This window comes from Silurus aristotelis (assembly GCF_946808225.1).
Source record: "Silurus aristotelis genome assembly, chromosome: 14".
Taxonomy (NCBI): domain Eukaryota; kingdom Metazoa; phylum Chordata; class Actinopteri; order Siluriformes; family Siluridae; genus Silurus; species Silurus aristotelis.
Genome location: NC_139587.1, coordinates 19,128,194 through 19,146,915, shown reverse-complemented (window position 1 = coordinate 19,146,915; position 18,722 = coordinate 19,128,194). Strand labels below are relative to the sequence as shown.

General features: G+C 36.9%; 1 long non-coding RNA gene across 4 annotated transcripts in view; it reads left to right on the top strand.

Moving 5' to 3' along the window:
* The window catches only part of LOC310737363, a 49,309-nt gene that overhangs the window by 27,262 nt on the left and 3,325 nt on the right, over positions 1 to 18,722 (top strand). For all 4 annotated transcript variants that reach the window (XR_014536803.1, XR_014536804.1, XR_014536805.1 and 1 more), the window contains exon 2: positions 14,270 to 14,358. This is a non-coding gene — a long non-coding RNA (uncharacterized lncRNA). The remainder of the gene's footprint in view (positions 1 to 14,269; positions 14,359 to 18,722) is intronic.

The following is an 18,722-nucleotide window of genomic DNA, read 5'->3' as shown; positions in this document are numbered from 1 at the left end:
ATGCCTTGAGAATCTAAAATTGGTTTAAACAGTGTCCAAATTTAGCTACACTATAACCCTAGCTGTTCATTTAGCCAAACTATTATAGCCCTGTCCAGAAAAACATATGAAATGAACTAGTGAAAGTAGGTGTGAATATCAATGAATTTGCTGTGAGCTTCATTACTCTTCCCCAAAATAACAAAGAAACATGACATAATACTCTTATGTGTGGGTCTGACATCTAAAAATGGGTGTGGGTAGCAGTGGTATGACATTCTAAGGAGCCAATCAGCTTCTCGAACTTGAGACCGTTCTTCCTGGAGCGACCAGTGGTTGCATGAGAGAACTTTTTAGTAAATGTTTCCCTCAGCGTTTGGGTGTGATGTGGTCGTTTTGACACAGGAAACTGGGTTTAGGGAGGCGGGAGAGTGTTTAACACACTGAAGAGTGTGTGTTTGGTATGGAGAATTTCCATGCCTGCCTGGATCATTTTGGAAACTTGTGGCCACCTACGAGAAAAAAACCCAGGATATGGCAATAACAAAACACCCTCAAACTGCAAAATGAATTGAATTTAGAGCCGTTCTAGACGATTCAGTTCTTGCAGACATTTCCCGCAGCATCCATGCACGTGAGCTTTCTGTGCACAAATGATTTCAATAATTTCAGTCTGACTTCTAAGAATTCAAACTCAACAGCACTTGAAAAACACGTGTAGTCAGATAGCATGTAGGTCTACACAAGAGCCCTGGTTGTCTGCGTCATTTGTGCTGAGCCACTTCCTCCTCCACTTCCTCATCTCTCTGTTTATAGCTACAGCCTATTACCATGGGAACGGTGTCCTAGTCCACAGAGACAGAGCATTGTTTTGATATGACCACACCAACAGATACGAACGTACATGCGTATATATTACGTTGATTTTTACCTTAATCAAGCTTTCCGTATTAACAATATTAAAATAAAGCTTCTGAAGGGAATCAATGCACAGCCATGTACCATAACTTACATACAAAGCATTAAACTTTTTACAGCCAATTTTTCATTTGATTTGCAGTTGCAGTTCGATTTTATTTGTTCTGTTTACCTTTCTTTTTTATTATTGTGAAATTGTGTACCTTGAAAAAATATGAAAATACAATAAGATTCATGTGATTATATATACTATTGGCAAATAATATCTATAATATTCTAAGTAGCAGACCTTTCTCGGAAGTATAGGTTAAGGTTGGCGAAAGATATTTTCTAAAGTTTAAAGAACACTGAAAGAACAGTCAAAGAACACTGTTCAACAATACTGCAAGTCTATTCCCACACCATTTACATTAAAAAAATTAATAAATCGGTTGTGAATGGAATTGAGTGAAAGCATTTATGACTTCATCTGGAGAGCCTGTAAGAACATGTGTGAAAATCCTGATTTTCATGGGATGAACATTTTCAAAATGGTCTGGAAGAACTGATGTATGTTGGTAGATTGAATAAAGGTACTGATTAGCTCCTCAACGCTGTGTGGAGTTGCTAATGTCCTCACTATAAAGAGCCACTGAAGATTTGTTAGCTTTGTTTGTAGAATGTGAGGAAGCTCTGATGAAAGACCCGAATGTAGCCTACACAATCATGTCATGGTGACGCCATGCACCTCTCATAGCATGTTACTGTTTATAGCAACGGCCTCCCACAGGTCATACATTATAGAGCAGTGACTGAATATCCCACCCACTCAAAGCGGGTGACTCGCAATGGGTTGGGTAGAAAATGATGGTTTAATCATTGCTTGCATACAGGAGATAAACTTCACAATCCACCTACAATGTGAAAAAATCCGGTATAACACCCCTTTTGAAGTAAGATGATATGATGTTTGTCATGCAACTGATATGATGCAACATTACTCTATGCTCTCATGATACTAAAGAATGTGAAACAAAGATGATCGATGTCATTACAAAACATAAATAATGTGGTACAAGACAATTAATTAGCCATATGTTTAGTGTTGAAAAAATTTTATATGTAAAATGATGTGATAAATGAATAAATTCTCACCCAGTGACATGTCAGGGAAAGGTGTACTGTTGTATATATACCGTTGCACTGAAAGTGATTGTAAGCTTTCACTTTTACTATCGGTTGGAAAATCCCTCTGGTTTTTCACGGCTTACATGCTGTCCAGGCAAGCAACCGTAAATGTTATCCAAACGTAAACTGGTATAATCCAGACTCAATAGTCTGTGATCATCGTTAAATGTCTTCTTTGTGTCATTGATGTTTTCTTTTGTGTATAACAGGCTGAACCAAATATCAGCTTCCTGTAATCCTGTATTTTTTTTTTTTATACCAGTTACGGTACAGAACTGTCCCTTTGACCTGAAAAACATCTCCTGACACTTTACAGAGCATATGCTGACTCTCAATAACGCCATTGCTCATCAATGTTTAGGTTATGCTTGGCAGGTTTAGAGTAAACTAATAGGCAAATGCTGTAGAGAACAAAAGGATACCTTTTTAATGTTTAGAAGGTTACTACAGTATGTTTTTAAACCAGTAGAGGCTGAGCTGCTGAGACTTGTATGGGCAATAAAAAAAAATTAAGAACTCTTCAGTCAGTGCTGTCTTTCCAATCAGCCATAAACATGGTATTGACAGCTACCATTCAATTTTTTATAATGTTCTGCAGGTAATAATGCAAAGGATTAGGTCCAATAGTATATGAAACTTGAGTATTGTTGATTATTTCGGTGTATTAGCAGAAGCAGTGTAAAACAAGAAGTTGCCATATCTGATTTAAGAGGGGCTTCTGCTGTATAAATAATTCAGGTTTGTGAGAAATGCCTTTTTTAGAAGGCATCCAGAAATGCTAAATGCTACGCTAAAGGTAGATTCAACCCTTCGCTGTGTTAGAAAAGATCTACACAATGATTCAGGATCAGGTGTTTTTGAAGAGAATTGCAAGGTCTTTAATTATGTATTGTACCACAATCATTTGCAAATCATTGCAGTGTTGTTATATGACTAAATAATCTCCAATTTTCTTTCATTGCATGCGCCTCAAAATGTTTGTTATCCTCAGTGTTTGTTGGAAATCCCGAAATTTATCAGTAGAATATCACCACAAAGCTAATTCCTTATTTCCTCTGAAAGCATGCATTTGAGAGAAAAAGAAAGTGTTACGCACCAGTGGGTCTCTTACCTCAGGACATGTGACCTGGTAGCTTCATGTAGTGCTGTGTACAAGCATTGGTGTCAAATGGTTTCCCTGACAACACCGGCGTTGTGTCTAATGAATAATATGTCAACTTGATAAATGCTTTGTGAGTCAGATCACACTCACACAAATCAGATGTGAAATCTATGAAATGCAATATGTAACATGACATCACATACGAGTTAACTAGTGCTAATTTTTAACATTTACAGCCTGTTGGAAGGAAAAACTCAAAGAGTGTTAGAGTAAACGAAGCAAGATGTGATGTCTTCTTCAGTCTGTGTAAAGCATAACAGTGTACAGCCACGGCTCCTGGCACAAATAGCTAGCATGAGTGCTTGAATTAGAATGAGACAAGCTGTGCTAAAGGGCTTCTTACACAGATGAGTGAACACCCCATGCTCGATTAGTGCCAAACCGCCTGCACATGTGTTTACGAGTAAGTGTGGCGTCCACTCGGCCAGCGGAGACCCTGCTGTCACTGATAATTGCTAGCTGTAGTTCAAGACACCTGACCATGTGATTTGCTCCATATGGCAAATCCCACTATCCACTCTGTGACCCTACTACAGTGCATCTCAGCAAGTCACTTTTAGTTCCATAATATCAAAATGTATTATTATACCAATCATTTTTAGTTTATAAACAACTTGTGGGCAATCAAAATTTTAAATACAACTTTCGAAATCTAATATGTTTTCATTCCCTTTGGAGTATTTTTATCGTTATCTTATTTCCATCCCAGTTTAAGCTGCTTCGGCTATATCAGGTGTTTTTTCACAATTGGGCAACATGTGTAAGAGGACATTGTGAAGAAATTAATGCTTTTTATCAGCGCTCAGCAGTTTTAACCTTGAAAATCAAGGTTCAAACACAACATGAAGATATGGCAGGAGGTTTGAAAAAGCAGTTATAATAACTAGTGTTTACCACAGACATGTTAGATAATTTTCTTTGATATTTTATTTTGCTCTTTCACAATTCATAATGTATTGTAACATTAGGCAGACTAGGTATTAAATATCATCTCACTTTTTGTAAAAACAGATTTTTGTGTCCATCATATCACTACCCGCATTTTTTTTTTTTTTACAATATCAACCAACAAATATAGTCAAAGTCCTACTTGGTGCAAAGTTCATTTTAAGGAAAAAAATTTTCTTAACAGATAAGAGTAATGATTTGGTTCTAGGACAGACACCATCATGGGAAACTTATTGACAAAAGAGGTTTATCATCCTGTGGCCTGTCCTGTCTTTGATGGATTCCTTCTGTCTGAACCATTCAGACAGAAAACATCATGTTCTGAGCTTATGAGCATAAATGCTTAATTCAGCATTTATGTTACATATTTATATCAGGTTCAATGTTCTAAATATCTCGCTCCACCCACCTAATTAAAGCTATGTGCATGTGTCCTTAATTTGATCGCTGTCTACTTAAATAGAAGCATCATTAAGCACTACAGTGTTTAGTCTAACTGTCTCCTCCACACTAAGAAAGACACAGATAAGGTCCCAGAGTCTATAAGGATCTTTCATGGTCTACTTCAGTTGATGTTTTGGCTGACTCAGCTGATCTGATATGTGAGTTTATTGCTGCAGTCCAAATGTTAATGGGACAAATTAACATCGGGTTTGCGTCTTGTTTGGTTCAGTGCCACTTTTAATCACAAATCTACATTCAGGAAGTGGAGACATGTCACAGACTCTTCGGATCCAAATAAGATTAGATTATAGATCTACAGAAAGACTATAGATACATTAAATGTACTACATTCAGAGCAGTTATAAGAGTTTACTACTGTATAAATGTTAATAAGTGTGTAATACTGTATAAATAACTCGACATATCATTCAGTAGTCAAATCAAAACACTATTGTATTCAGAAGAATAAAACAGTACAATGTGTACTTGTGCTGTGTTCACAAGTGGAAACTCTAACAAATACATATCATATCTAGTGTGTTGCATAGAATTTGTGTCCTCCTGTTTAGTAAGTAATGTGTGGTTGATGATGATGTTGTTGTCAGTTTTCCACTTGTGGCCCATCTGTTGCATGTAACATACAAAACAAAACAACATAAACAGTCTGCATTTTTTTTCCATTCAGATGATTCCTGTTATTCTTTATCTGAGACAATAGTCTGCGTGCTGCTTCAGCAAGTAGCCGCTGGCACAGTCTGCAGTATTAATAGCTGTGCCAATGGGAGGAAACAGCATTCGAAAGCTGTCTAACAATGTGTAATCAAATTCTCCCATACTAGCGGCATCTTAAAAACGGCTCATGTTGTACTCCTTAGATCACCCCATTAGCACAGTACCATAAAAGTACTTTCAGTTCCTCTACAGCCCACGGGGAATAGTATGTTTATGCTCTGGCTAAACAGCTATGTGGCTTGGTTTCCCAAAAGGAATTAGGATCATCTATCAGTAGCCTTTCCCGTGCATTAAGCTGCTCAGTCCTCTGGATCGGGGCCTCGCTATGTTCTGGAAATCTGAAGAGAAAATTATTATGTTTACCCTGTGAGTCGAGTTAAGCATCACCATCTCCCAGTGTTTTTTTTTTGTTTTGTTTTTTTGCACTAGCCATAAGGATTCACAAGTCTGAATAACAACAAGGATTTTCCGCAAGAAGCAAAAATGACAAAAGCATGGGGAATATTGCATTAGGCACAACGTAAATGTGTAACAGTCATTATTCCCACAGCACACAGACATCAGACAGGCCCAATTATAGACACATCAGAGCAGGCCAAGATGACTCAGTGAGTGCTGACTCTTAATGTCCCCCTGTTTCCAGCTCCCAGCCTTACTTGCTATTTACATAAAGATTTCTCGTCACTGTTGCCACAGCAATAGCAGCCACAGGAAAGTAAACAAAGGAGGGAGCTCTTAGTCGGGGAGGCAAGACAAGGCTGATGCAAGCTAGGCTTGATCAGTTAATCTGATGGAGAAAGTATGAGGCAAGCTTTGGTGTGTAAAGCTGTAAAGACTTTTTTTCCCAGCTTCTCTCCTGGGGCGAAGTTTATCAGCCTTTGGCCAGAAGGGTCAGTCCAGCTAGGCGCAGATGTGTGTCACAGGAGGTTGCACACGTTCAGCTTAGCATCAAGCCACAGGTTGCCTCCCTCGAGTCCTGGGAAAAAACAGCAGGTGGTTAGAGCATCGTTAGGATATATCTTAATAACCTAAAGATAATTTATTTAAAAAAATAAATAAGCTATTTTAACAGCTGTGACTTATGTAATAATAGGTGGTGGATGAAGGAGGAACGATTCATGTTAATCAGTAAATGTGCAAATACCGTACAGTACTATATTTCTCCATTAATAAATATACAAAAAAAAATAGTATCAAAAGCTTAAAAAATCTCCTGCACATCATACCTCAGGAAAGAGATTTCTATTGTTTCTGGCACATAGCAAAATATTCCTTGCTCTATAGAAACTCTTGCAAGAACCATGGGGCAAAGATTGTCTCAGGTGACAGGTTATCATTCTTTGCAATTCACTTCAAAATAGCAAGGAAGGCCATGTTTTTTCTAAAATTGAATGGAGTAAAAAAAAAAAGAAGAAGATATTTTAATGTAAAGTAAAAGTAAATATATCTCACAAGTGAAATCTGGTACAAAACAGATAAACAAATGTACAATAAAAAAATTAATATAGTAAATTCCACTGTACAATTTCTAGAAAGAGACTTAACAGCTAAACATAATATTAGTCTTCTGTGGAATGTGGAAAATGGAAAATTGTTTTATTCTATGGATTGCCTCAAGGATATTTTTCACCTATATCCCACCACTCCCGTTGGACTTAGAGACTTTGTGCTGCTCTCCATTGAAAAAACAACATATTGCCATGATTTAGAGACCCTTATTCGAGAGCATGAATAGCATCATCTAATAGTTGTCTGTCACTTCAAAGTTCTGTTTTTTTTACACCACACTAATACTGTCCCGATGCTCTTGCCCCTACAGAAAAACACTGGAAGATTCACCTCTCCCATGATCTTTAAATGAGAAAATCAATGGTCAGCATGTTCAAGCAGATAATGAAAACAAATGAAAACAACCCCCTGATGGCAGGCACACATCTGTTGCTTTGTAAAATGTGTGAGAATTCTTTTATACGGCTTCTTGATCCAATTGCTGATGTGATGTTTGTTAGATGTTAAGTACACTATACGTAGGTCTCAGTTTGACTTTTCTTTCTTTCTCTTTGGCAGTTTAACCTATAACTGCTGCACACATTATTTCTAACATGACTGCATACTATGAATTATTCAGTAACGGCAGTAAAACCCATAGCAAAACTATTGTAGGTTTGAACACGTTGATCCATGATATTATGTTATGGGATTGGCATTGCACAAAATATGCCAAATAATACTGAGGGACACCTACGCTTGTTTGCCTGTAACAGAATAGTGATTAAATCTTCCCTTTACATCAATCATTCTGGCCATCAGCTCAGGGTACTGTCTGTGCAACATTACACGTGTGTATTCTCAGGTTTCCTCACAGGTGTGAAAGGGAGTGTGAATGTGTATGTCCCATCTGGCTTCTCTTCCAGGGTGTATTCCACCTTACATCCTTTATTCCTTGGAAAGGCTCTGGGTCAACCCTTAACAGGAAACAAGTGGTTGGTGAGAAAGAAGTAGTGAATTTGACATAGCTCAGGTTTATGATGATCATAGACTTCAGATCAGACTTTTACGCTTTCGTTTTTGGTTCATCCACACTAACACTGAAGAGCATTTTCCCTTTATGTGTTTCCTGGAAGTTCCTGAGAATGAATACAAAATATTTCTAATCTCTAAACTCTTCACCTAAGCATACTGGCTTTACCACATTTTTTTCTGGAAAATACAGGCGCTCAGGTTTCCCAGTGTTGACCGTGTTTCCATGTTTAGGTGCATGACTCCAGTCCGTTGTTCAAAAATAAATAAATAAAAATTCTCTTTTTGGACTTGTCAGGTCTAACGCAAAACGAGTCACCTGCAAGACTTTATCACTGCAAGAGTATTTATCAGCCACAAGCTGCTGCCAATATAAACAGGAGAACATGGCAGACAAGTAATTGGTCAAAGAGCAGAGTCCAAAGTAAGTTAGTCTTTCTCTGGAATAGGAAATGTATACACATACACATACGCGCACACACACACACACACACACACACACACACACACATTACGAGCTTTGCACGTAAAACTAAAAGAGTTACATTCTTCCATAATAAACAGCAAAAGAGAATACTCAAAATGGCCAAATAGACATAAAGAAATAAAGAATGGGTCGAAAGACCACTCAGTATTAATGTTAGGTAGTTGATAGCAAACAATAATAATTAAGATATGACAGGAAAACATATTTATTCTATTTTCAGCCAATAAGAAATACAGTACATATTTATGCTGGTCAATATATTGAACAAATAAAATATTACAAATAAAATATTTAAAGACTTCTAAATTCTTTTGTTGTTGTTGATTTTCACATCAGTATTTTTTACATCACATCAGATGTGGTTTCATCCATGAAATAGGACAACAAGGATATAATATCCAGAGGCCTGCAAATCACATGGCTCATTGATTACTCACACCTATCTTCTGCTTTCTCTAATTAGCTCCCTTTTGTTTCCCGGTTGAGTTTGTGTTGTGTTTAGCCTGTTTTTTTGCTAAAGTTTTTTTGCTTTATTTTTTTATTTCTTTTGTGTATTCTTGGAATAAATTGCTTGCACATGCATCCACGATAATTGCACAGTTCAACAATTACATTTAATGTATTTTTATTTGTATACTGCTTTTAACAATGGACATTGTATCAAAGCAGATTTACACAGATAAAACAGCAATAAAAGCATTTATAAGCATGTATAAGTTTGTTCCTTGTAATTGTAAGTTTGTCCTTAATGAGCAGGCCAGGAAAAACTGTGGCAAGGAAAAACTCCCTGAGATGGCATGAGGAAGAATCTTTGAGAGCAACCAGACTTAAAAGGGAACTTATCCTCATCTGGGTGGCACCAATTATCCATTTATCGCAGTTCATTGTTGTTGAGGTGTACAGTGATAGGTGATAAAATGTTATTTGCAGTTTTTGTTCATGCAGGTTCATAGAAATTGTTTCGAAAAAAAACGTCTGATGTGATCTAAGTGTCCTATCTGAGTAACACAAAGGTTTTTAAGTTCAAACATTAACTACCATTAAGACATGAAGAACAATATCCTGAGCTGCAGAATAAATAGTACTCTATAATATATTAACATATTCCCAGAAGTTTCTATATACAGCATAATATATCCTGTTTCTTTGATAAATAACAACTTCCTGAGCATATACACTTATACACTTATATGTATATTATTAACTCTTATCAAAGAATCAGCTAAGGAGTGCTTATAGAGAGTTACTGTAAAGTCTTAAGTCATTTTTTTTTTTCTCGGTAGGGCCTGTCGTTTCTTTGGTGGATTTCAGATGTGTTGTTTTTAAAAGATTAATAGACCTGCATTAAAGGGTCTACATCAGAGAATATGAACACGTTATGTCCAAACTATAGTATGTTACAATATGCTATTTGGCCAAATTTTATATATAATGCATCAAAGGAATAAAGAAAGCTAATGATTAAATATGGTTAACTTGCTGTTATTTTATTAAATTTTCCTATAAATGTGTAAAATTAATAAATAAATAAATAAATAAATAAATAAATAAACAAAATAAATAAATAAATAAATAAATACAGCTTTCCAGTACGTGACTGTCACCTATTACAGTCATTGAATCACTGAAAGGGAAAAGAAAAGAAAAAAAAAGGTTGAAAATAGAGATGATCAGGGGGGAAAAGGTCCAGACAGGATGTATGTGCATTACACCTCTTCCCACAGCCAAAGTGCTGTTCTGCTCTAACAAAGAAACATTGCACAATAATCTGCCCTTCTAAAACCACCCATCATGCTGCCAACTGGAAAGAAAAACTATGACAAAGTTTTTTTCAATTTGCCTTGCAGACACTCTGGAAGGGTTGCTGCCAGTTTCTATCCAGTAAACAGCAAATTAAGGTGTTTAAAACCTCGGTATTTTATTAATTAGAGCAAACTGCTGAGCTGTAACACAGGCTGTTGAGGTGTGAATTCACAACGTGCCACAAGAGAGTCGTTCTACACTCAACACTTAACTCTAAGGTAAAAAAAAACACATTAAATTGCATTTGAACCGTGAGCAAGATGTCAAAAAGGTTAAATAAAAGGAAATTGAAATTTTCTAGAATTTTTTCTTCATACTTAAAAAACAAAACAAAACACAGCAGAATATTCATATGTGTACTGATGATTTCTTATGGTTAGATGTTTGGTGTGTTACTGTAAAAGAACAAGAAGTCACCATCCTAAAAAAAAAACTAGAAATAGAAAGTGAAACATCATGCTCACAGTGTGATTGTAAATTTTGTTCAATGCCAAGTCAAGACAGGTCTTGGCATGTTTATTAATAAAGGCAAATTTATTATTAAATCTTTCCCAATTTACCTTTGGGTCATCAGTAACACCTTAACAAGCTACATCAAAATTCAAAAGAAACCTTTTTTGTCTTTAGCTAAACTTGTGAAACTTTTTTTTACCCCGAATCTGTATATTCAAAGCCATTGGGGCTAAATTTAAATTCATACAAATGAAAGCGATAGGTGGAATATTTGACCAACTCGTTAACCTTTGCATTACTATGGGAGTTTGTAAGAGCGAACTAATCATGGAGTGGGTGCTAAAAAAAAATAAAAAATAAACAAGCAGATTTGTTTCTTTTTAATAAGTAGATTATTACATATTTAATCAATTCATATGTCCATTATACAGATAAACTATGAATTGCCCTGTGCAACTTCATTTATTTGTATGTACTTTATCTATTTTCCAACCCAGTGCACCTTTTCCATCAGTGAGAAGCTCACAAAAGCTGGGTATTTACACACTCAGTCTAAAGACATTGATTAATGAGAGACAAGATTAGAGTTCTGTCTGAATCCTAGTCCCTGGTTTAAGATCACTGGTTCAGACACTGATAAACAAGAAAAAGAAAAGGAAACTTGAACACCCTTTTCCTGCTAGCACCCTTTTCCTCTTACAATAATATCAGCCTTTCATGTAAGTTAAAAGTAAGAGGTCATTGTTTCTGTGTATAAAAATTAAATATGGAACACGACGCCAAAAATCCACTTTGCAGCCTTCAGAATTTCCCTTGATCTTCCACATGTCAATGTTTAAAGCCTATGAGCCACCAAATGTTGTTCGCTTTGAGAGATGAAACAGTTTAAAAGTGCAGTTTTAAGCCTATAGATGCACCACAGTATGATAGATGGATGGATGGATGGATGGATGGATGGATGGATGGATGGATGGATGGATGGATGGATGGATGGATAGATAGATAGATAGATAGATAGATAGATAGATAGATAGATAGATAGATAGATAGATAGATAGATAGATAGATAGATAGATAGATAGATAGATAGATAGATATCTTTGAAAATGATGCTCAGTACGTATTGTCAACAAAGCTAAATCTCCCGGCAGCCCAGTCCTGCGCCTGCTTTGTGTCGTGCGAGGTTTTGACATGGGATGATGGATTGAGGACACTGTACACTAAACACCAACGCCTCAGAGCGTGTACACACTCACTGCTGCCTGCATCAGGAGCACGGGATGTGTTCCAGCCAGAGAGGCTCATTGGCCTCAATGAACTTCACAAAAAAAAAAAAAAGAAAAGAGTGTGTCTTAGACATAGAGTTGAAAACATAGGCTTCCTGGGAATAGGCTCCTTGTTGTTAGTGATTAATAATGAATCGTCTGTTGACATCACCGAAGAGAGACTTAAATACTGAATAAATCGTATATATGTCAAAATAAAATAAACAAATCAATTAAACTGCACCGCGACCCGGCCCTGGATAAGCGGGAGAAGATGAGATGTGAATTAAACTGCATTAAACAGGTCAATAAGAGAACAGGCAAGGGATTTAGGGTTAGTATTTTCCTCTGTGTAAACATAGGGCTTTATTCGCTATTTATAATGCTGTCAGCCAAGTAAACTAAGCTGTTTTAATCACACGCTAATCCAGACTTGTAATGTCGTTCCTGGATGTAAGGTAACTAGCTTTTATAATCACAGCCGGGAACAGGGCTGATACAAAATTAGTTTGAAGGCTTTAACTATGCACTCCCCAAGCACTTTCTTTAAGAGCACTAATCACACTAATACAGGATAGAGCTTCCCTTTGCTTCCAAAACAGCTTAATTGTTTGTTGCACGCAATGTTGTAGTTAGTTAATGGGTTTATCTGGGTTCATTCACATTTACAGGATCATTGGTAATATATATTTCCATAAGGGACTGTTTATTTATTTTTTTTTATATTTACCAGGACATAAATGAGCTTTGACCTGGAATTTAAATAACACTACCGCTTTTAAGTTATGTTGAGGCAACAAACTTCACTGAGCAGAACGTGCAACATAGCAGTAGAGTGTTTTATAGTCTCAAATCGATCGCCTGCAGGCTGTTCTGACCTCCTGCATTCTGACTTGTGCAAAGCGAAAATACGTATAATTGCATTCTGACAAAATTATTTTCAGGTTGTGTTTATAGAAAAATAGTCAGAAGCTTAAAGCAGCTTTGTGTACATGAGCAGTTTGGAAGAAGAGCAGATCTTCTCAGAAAGTGTGGAGGCACATGTCCAACTGAGACAGACTGTATTGCGCAGTACAATCGGTTCAAATATTCTCATGCCCAAATGTGCACACAGCTGTCAATGCTGATTGTCGATTAGTGTGTGTTTGAGGTGTCGCTGTTAACTGTGTGTGTTATGGCAGGGTATTTGACAACCTGAAAGTCTACTGAGAGCAATCGGGCAGTCTAAAAGATGACATTTAAGACTGTGTGTGTGTGTGTGTGTGTGTGTGTGTGTGTGTGTGTGTGTGTGTGTGTGTGTGTGTGTGTGTGTGTGTGTGTGTGTGTGTGATCTTGAAGCCTTTGTACTGATTTGCTCTACAATTCCATAAACTTATATCATACTTTACATTTTTAGGAATTCTAAGCAAAAACTTGACATATAATACTTTTAAAGATACACTGGAAGGACAAAAGTATTGGCAACTGACTTTTCCAGCCATATGTACTTTTTCACCAAGCTGTTACCACAAAGTTGAGGACACACAGTTGTGTTAAATGTGTTTTCATGCAGTAGAGTTAAGTTGTCATTTCACTTCAACTAGAAGACCCAAACCTGTTCCAGTATGACAATGCCTTCTACACAAAGCCAGCTCCATGAACATGTGGCTTACATGGGTTGGAGTGAAAGTTCTTGAGAGGCCTACTATAGAACTCTGACCTCAAACCTATTGAACACCTTTGGTATGAATTGGAACGCTCACTGCAACCCAGGCCTCCTCACCTCATCTACATCAGTACATGAGTTTACTAACACCCTTGTGGCTGAATGAGCACAAACCTCCACCAGCACACTCCAAAATCTAGTGGAACATTCTCACAGAAGTGTGGAGGGAATTATAAGTGCAAATGTGGACTTAATGCAGAACATAATGTTCAACACACATAACAAAATCTTATCGTCTAATCTTGGTCATGTGTCCACAAACCTTTGCGTTGAATTGTTTGGTTGGCATCAGTTGAAATATTAGCCACGGGGTATCGGTTCGGGCCACATGCTCTAAGTCTTTGTGTGACTGTATATCTTATAACACACATTGACACAAGTACAATCACTCAAAGCTTCTTAGCTTAAAAAGAGTGAAGGGTTGTGTGTATAGATTCATTTAGTTCCTAGGGTATTATTATGGTTTGAAATTTTCAGGGTAATTTTCATGGTTTCATAGATATTATGCGCACATCTACAAAGATCACAAATATATAAGATTCCTTATTATCAGAAAACACAGTCATGTCTATATACAGTTATGTTACATTTAAATTCTATTATGAAGGTTTTCTTCATTGTACAAATTTTAGAAATGTTTTAATCTGTCATATCTTTCTATTTTCTTATCTATTTATCCTACACAGGATTGCTGGGTAGCCGAGAGCCTATGCCAGGGAACCAGAGTAACCAGAGGAAAACCCTAAAACACCAGGAGAACTCACACAGCATGAAGGTACTGGAGATGCAAATCAAACGTGCTAATCAGTAATCTGCCATGCTCCCTTTATTGGCTATCTGCCCTCTTTTACATGCATGAATTCAGAGATGCTCTGAATGAGTAGTGTAACTGTGGTTAACAAATGGGAGGAAGTATGTCATACCTCCTAGAATGCATGACAACTATGCTCTCATGACCTGTCCATAAATGGCTGTGGCATTTATTTGCTTGTTATTTATTTACTGGTTATTTGTTATTTTTTCTCCATACAATAGATTGGAATTTTTTTTTCTTTGTCTATATTATATGTAACACCCAATGAGAAAAATCAATAATAATAATAATAATAATAATAATAATAATAATATGTTTTTTTTTATCATCATCATCATCATCATAATTGTTATTATTATTATTATTATCATTATTAGGATTATTAATAATATTAATATTCAATTCTATCTTTTGATTAGCCTGTGTTATTACTGTTATATATATTATTACTCCTTTAGTCTGTTTTGGAGCATTTAATCAACCATACAGTTCGGAGTCTTAACCACCTTCGTAAACCCGTACCACGTTCATTTTCTAACCTTATCAGTCTGCAGTGTGTCAATGTGGTCTGTCTACAAACCATGACAACTTTAAACACAATGTTCAGACTCTCTAATGGGCTACCACGACCCCCCAAATGGAAAATAAGAGATGAGGACATTACAACGTAAACATATGCATGTAATGACTCAACATTGTTGTTGATCCATTTGGTATTGAGAACATTCAGGTATTATCAATAAATCCTTAAAGCGGCTGCTGTGATGTCACGTTTAGACGTCTGCATTGTTTCAAATGTACTGGGATTAGTGGGTGAGAGTTCAAAGGTTACAGAGGGCCGATGTTTCTTTTCATAGTATTTACTTAAAACTTGGTCCACAATATTTGTCTTGACGCAGTGTGGAGCCTCAGATTTATCTAAAGCATGATTTTATTACTGGACATAAACACAAATTGGCAGTATGCATATGTTTGTTTACATTTGTGCCCACGTGAGTTTGTATATATTGTTGCGTGTGTGCGCATGCGTGTGTGTGCATGTGTGTGTGCACACAGGTTCCTGTTTAAAGTCAGCGTGGTAGTCAGTAACAGCTGGGAATTTTACAGCCGTTTTCCAAAACAAGTCCTTGCACTCTGCATACCCAAGCCATGCGCTTTAATATTCTGCAGACATTTAATGAGGAGCTGGGTTTTTTTGCGCAACCCATAAGAGCACATATGCTGTAATCAAATAAAACTGCCATCCTGGACTGTTAAAGTTGCTTTGAAACCTCGAGCAGTGGTGTATTCCCAGCCACATTTAAACACAACTACCATAATCATTTTCATTTTAACTGTAAAAGTGCAATGTTCCTTGGTGGTCTTGGTGTGAAAAATTTTGCTTGCCTCAGTCTTAATTAATTTTGCTTAGTGTATTGTATGGCAATTAGCTGGAAGTGAAAAGTAAAAGTCAATTTAAAGCATATATTATTACCTACACTATTACTACTACTACTAGTACTACTTGTACCATAACTGTCCTAATAGTAATAAGAGTAAGAGGAAGATTATGAAGAATAAAAAGACACTAGAATAGATTTGTCAGGTGGTTTAAAACCAATCCAGCAAACAGTTTATTTATTTTTTTAACCAATACTGAATGTTTATTATTAGTGAAACCATACTTTTGTAAATGTCAAAGTAATTATAGTGTTTTAAATTACATAAATCATCAGGACACCAAATGATATTTTTGCTGTTTCCACATGGACGGTCGTAATTGCTGGATGTGTGCATCATGGCGTGTTTTTTCATGATTAATATATATATATTTATATATATAGGCCTTCCTCTTTTTCTCCTGCCTGGTGGCTCTATCCTTAGCATTCTCCTAATTATATACCCCATGTCCCTCCTCTGCACATGTCCAAACCATCTCAATCGCGCTTCTCACCTTTTCTCGAAAACGTCCTACATGCGCTGTCCCTCTAATAAACGAATTTCTAATCCTGCTCATTCTCGTTACTCCCAATGAAAATCTCAGCATCTTCAACTCTGCCACTTCCAACTCTGCCTCCTGTCTTTTAGTCAATGCCATTTACACACACACACACACACACACACACACACACACACACACACACACACGCACGCACACACACACACACAGTATCTTACAAAAGTGAGTACACCCCTCACATTTTAGCAACCATTTTAGTATACCTTTTCGAGGGACAATACTATATAAATTAAATTTGGATATATTTAGCATAGAGTATTAGTAGAGTAGTCGATGTGCAGCTTGTATTGCAGTACAGATTTGTCCTCTAAAAATAACTCAACACACAGTCATTACTGTCAAAATACCTTACAACAAACCCTAAGTGAACATGTCAAAACTGTGTCCAAAGTATACATTTTTTGTCTAAACAATATTGTTATCTAGCATCCCTTAATCCTCCTGGGCAAGGAATTTACCAGAGCTGCACAGGTTGTTGCTAAAATTCTCTTCCACTCCTCCATAATGACATTACGGAGCTGCTGGATGTTAGACACAGGCGCTTCTCCACCTTCTGCTTGAGGATGCCAGACAGGTGCTCAATAGAATGTCACAGTACATGTTAAAATCCATGTTTCCCTCAACGAACCGCAGCTCCCCAGTACCAGCAGCACTTATGCAGCCCCAGATCATGATGCTACCCCCACCATGGTTCCACTAATAAATGCTCTTGGACGTATTGTTACCAGCCAACTGTATGCAAGCTTTTTAGTGATCCAGCTTCAGAAGAGGCTTCCTTCTTGGATACCATCCATGCAATAGCTTCTGTAACCTCTAAAGCAACGATGGCAGCACTCAAGCATCTGTTTTATGAAGCCAGTTTCTGCACCTGAAGCACAGCACGAGGTGTGGACACATATATATATATGTGTGTGTGTGTGTGCAATATAGCCTAGCATGCCTCATTTGTCTGCAAAGCTGCCATGGTGCCTAAATGACTGCATTAAATCCATCATGCACTATTACAGGAGTCAAAGTCAAAATGCTAGTAAAATATTTGGCCTGTCAAGATTTTCCTGCACCTGTCAACATCCACTAGGAGACGTTTTAATTAGCTACTCTCAAAGCTTTCACGAGTTATTCACTGAACCTTATGATTTTAGCTTGTTTGTTTGTGTTACATGACAACCTGAGATATTTCATTTTTGAAACTGAGCAACATGTGAAACATCTGGAACATTCGGTTTCTCTAAAGCTGCTGTTTACAACATTTCACCCTGTCCTGCAATGCGACATTACCTCATGTAAAAACACAGTTATGCCATATTACCTTAAGGAAATTTAATTAGCTTTCTAAGAACTGTAAAAAAAATAAAAATAAAGCTAAATGGCATAATTTGACACATTATAAATAGCCTATCTGCACTTTTGCTGCAAAACAGACGTGCTTATGTACTTATTTAGCGTATAAAGGACCTTCTAAGGACCTTCGAAATGATTAATGGGTAAAACTCGTACAATTTTATGGCTCCACTTTTTTTGTTTTGTATGTACACGAAAGCGATTTAATAAAAATGTAAATGAATTGATTGTGCAAACACGATGGACTTGATTTTGCCTGGAAAATGTTCCATCTGTGTACTTTAAAGGGTGCAAAAACAATATTGTGTGCAAACGCATGGCGAACGTGCAGAGGGCTGCACATTTTACAGCACGTGCATGCTCATAATGTGTGCTACAGCTGTCTCTATACCACAAGAAAGTCATAAAATCTATAGGGAACACTCTGTACTCATTTGCTCAGGAAAACGGGTCTTCCAATGCAGATGATATTTCTGATGTGTAATTATATGATAGCATGACACGGCAAAAACAGGCAATGATAGTGGCTCACTTCAGGCTTCGACTCCCATGATGTTACACAGGTGTGTTAGCTCAAGCGATTAACATTTTATTTTTTTTAAGACATTTTTCATGACAGTATGATGTTAGCTTAATGGCAGGCTGTAACTCATTTTAAAGAGCACTCAGCAGCCTTTTTGGGCGTGGAAACTTTGACACATTGTAATCAAATGTGCTGTATTCTAAAGTGGTGTGTTTTTACTTTGCATATTTTGTACTGGGAAGCACGTTTCTGTACACTGAGGATGTGAGATGCACACATTCCATTTGTATATTTTACTCAGACTAATGATTTTAGTTCACATTTTGTGGACTCCAATGGATCTGCATTCTAGCTCAAGTCAAATAGTTGGTTGGTTCTGAGCTCAAAAACAGGCACACTATAAATTTGTTTAGGCTTGGACGCAAATCTACAGGAGATGAAAATGTGTATAATGTAATAAAT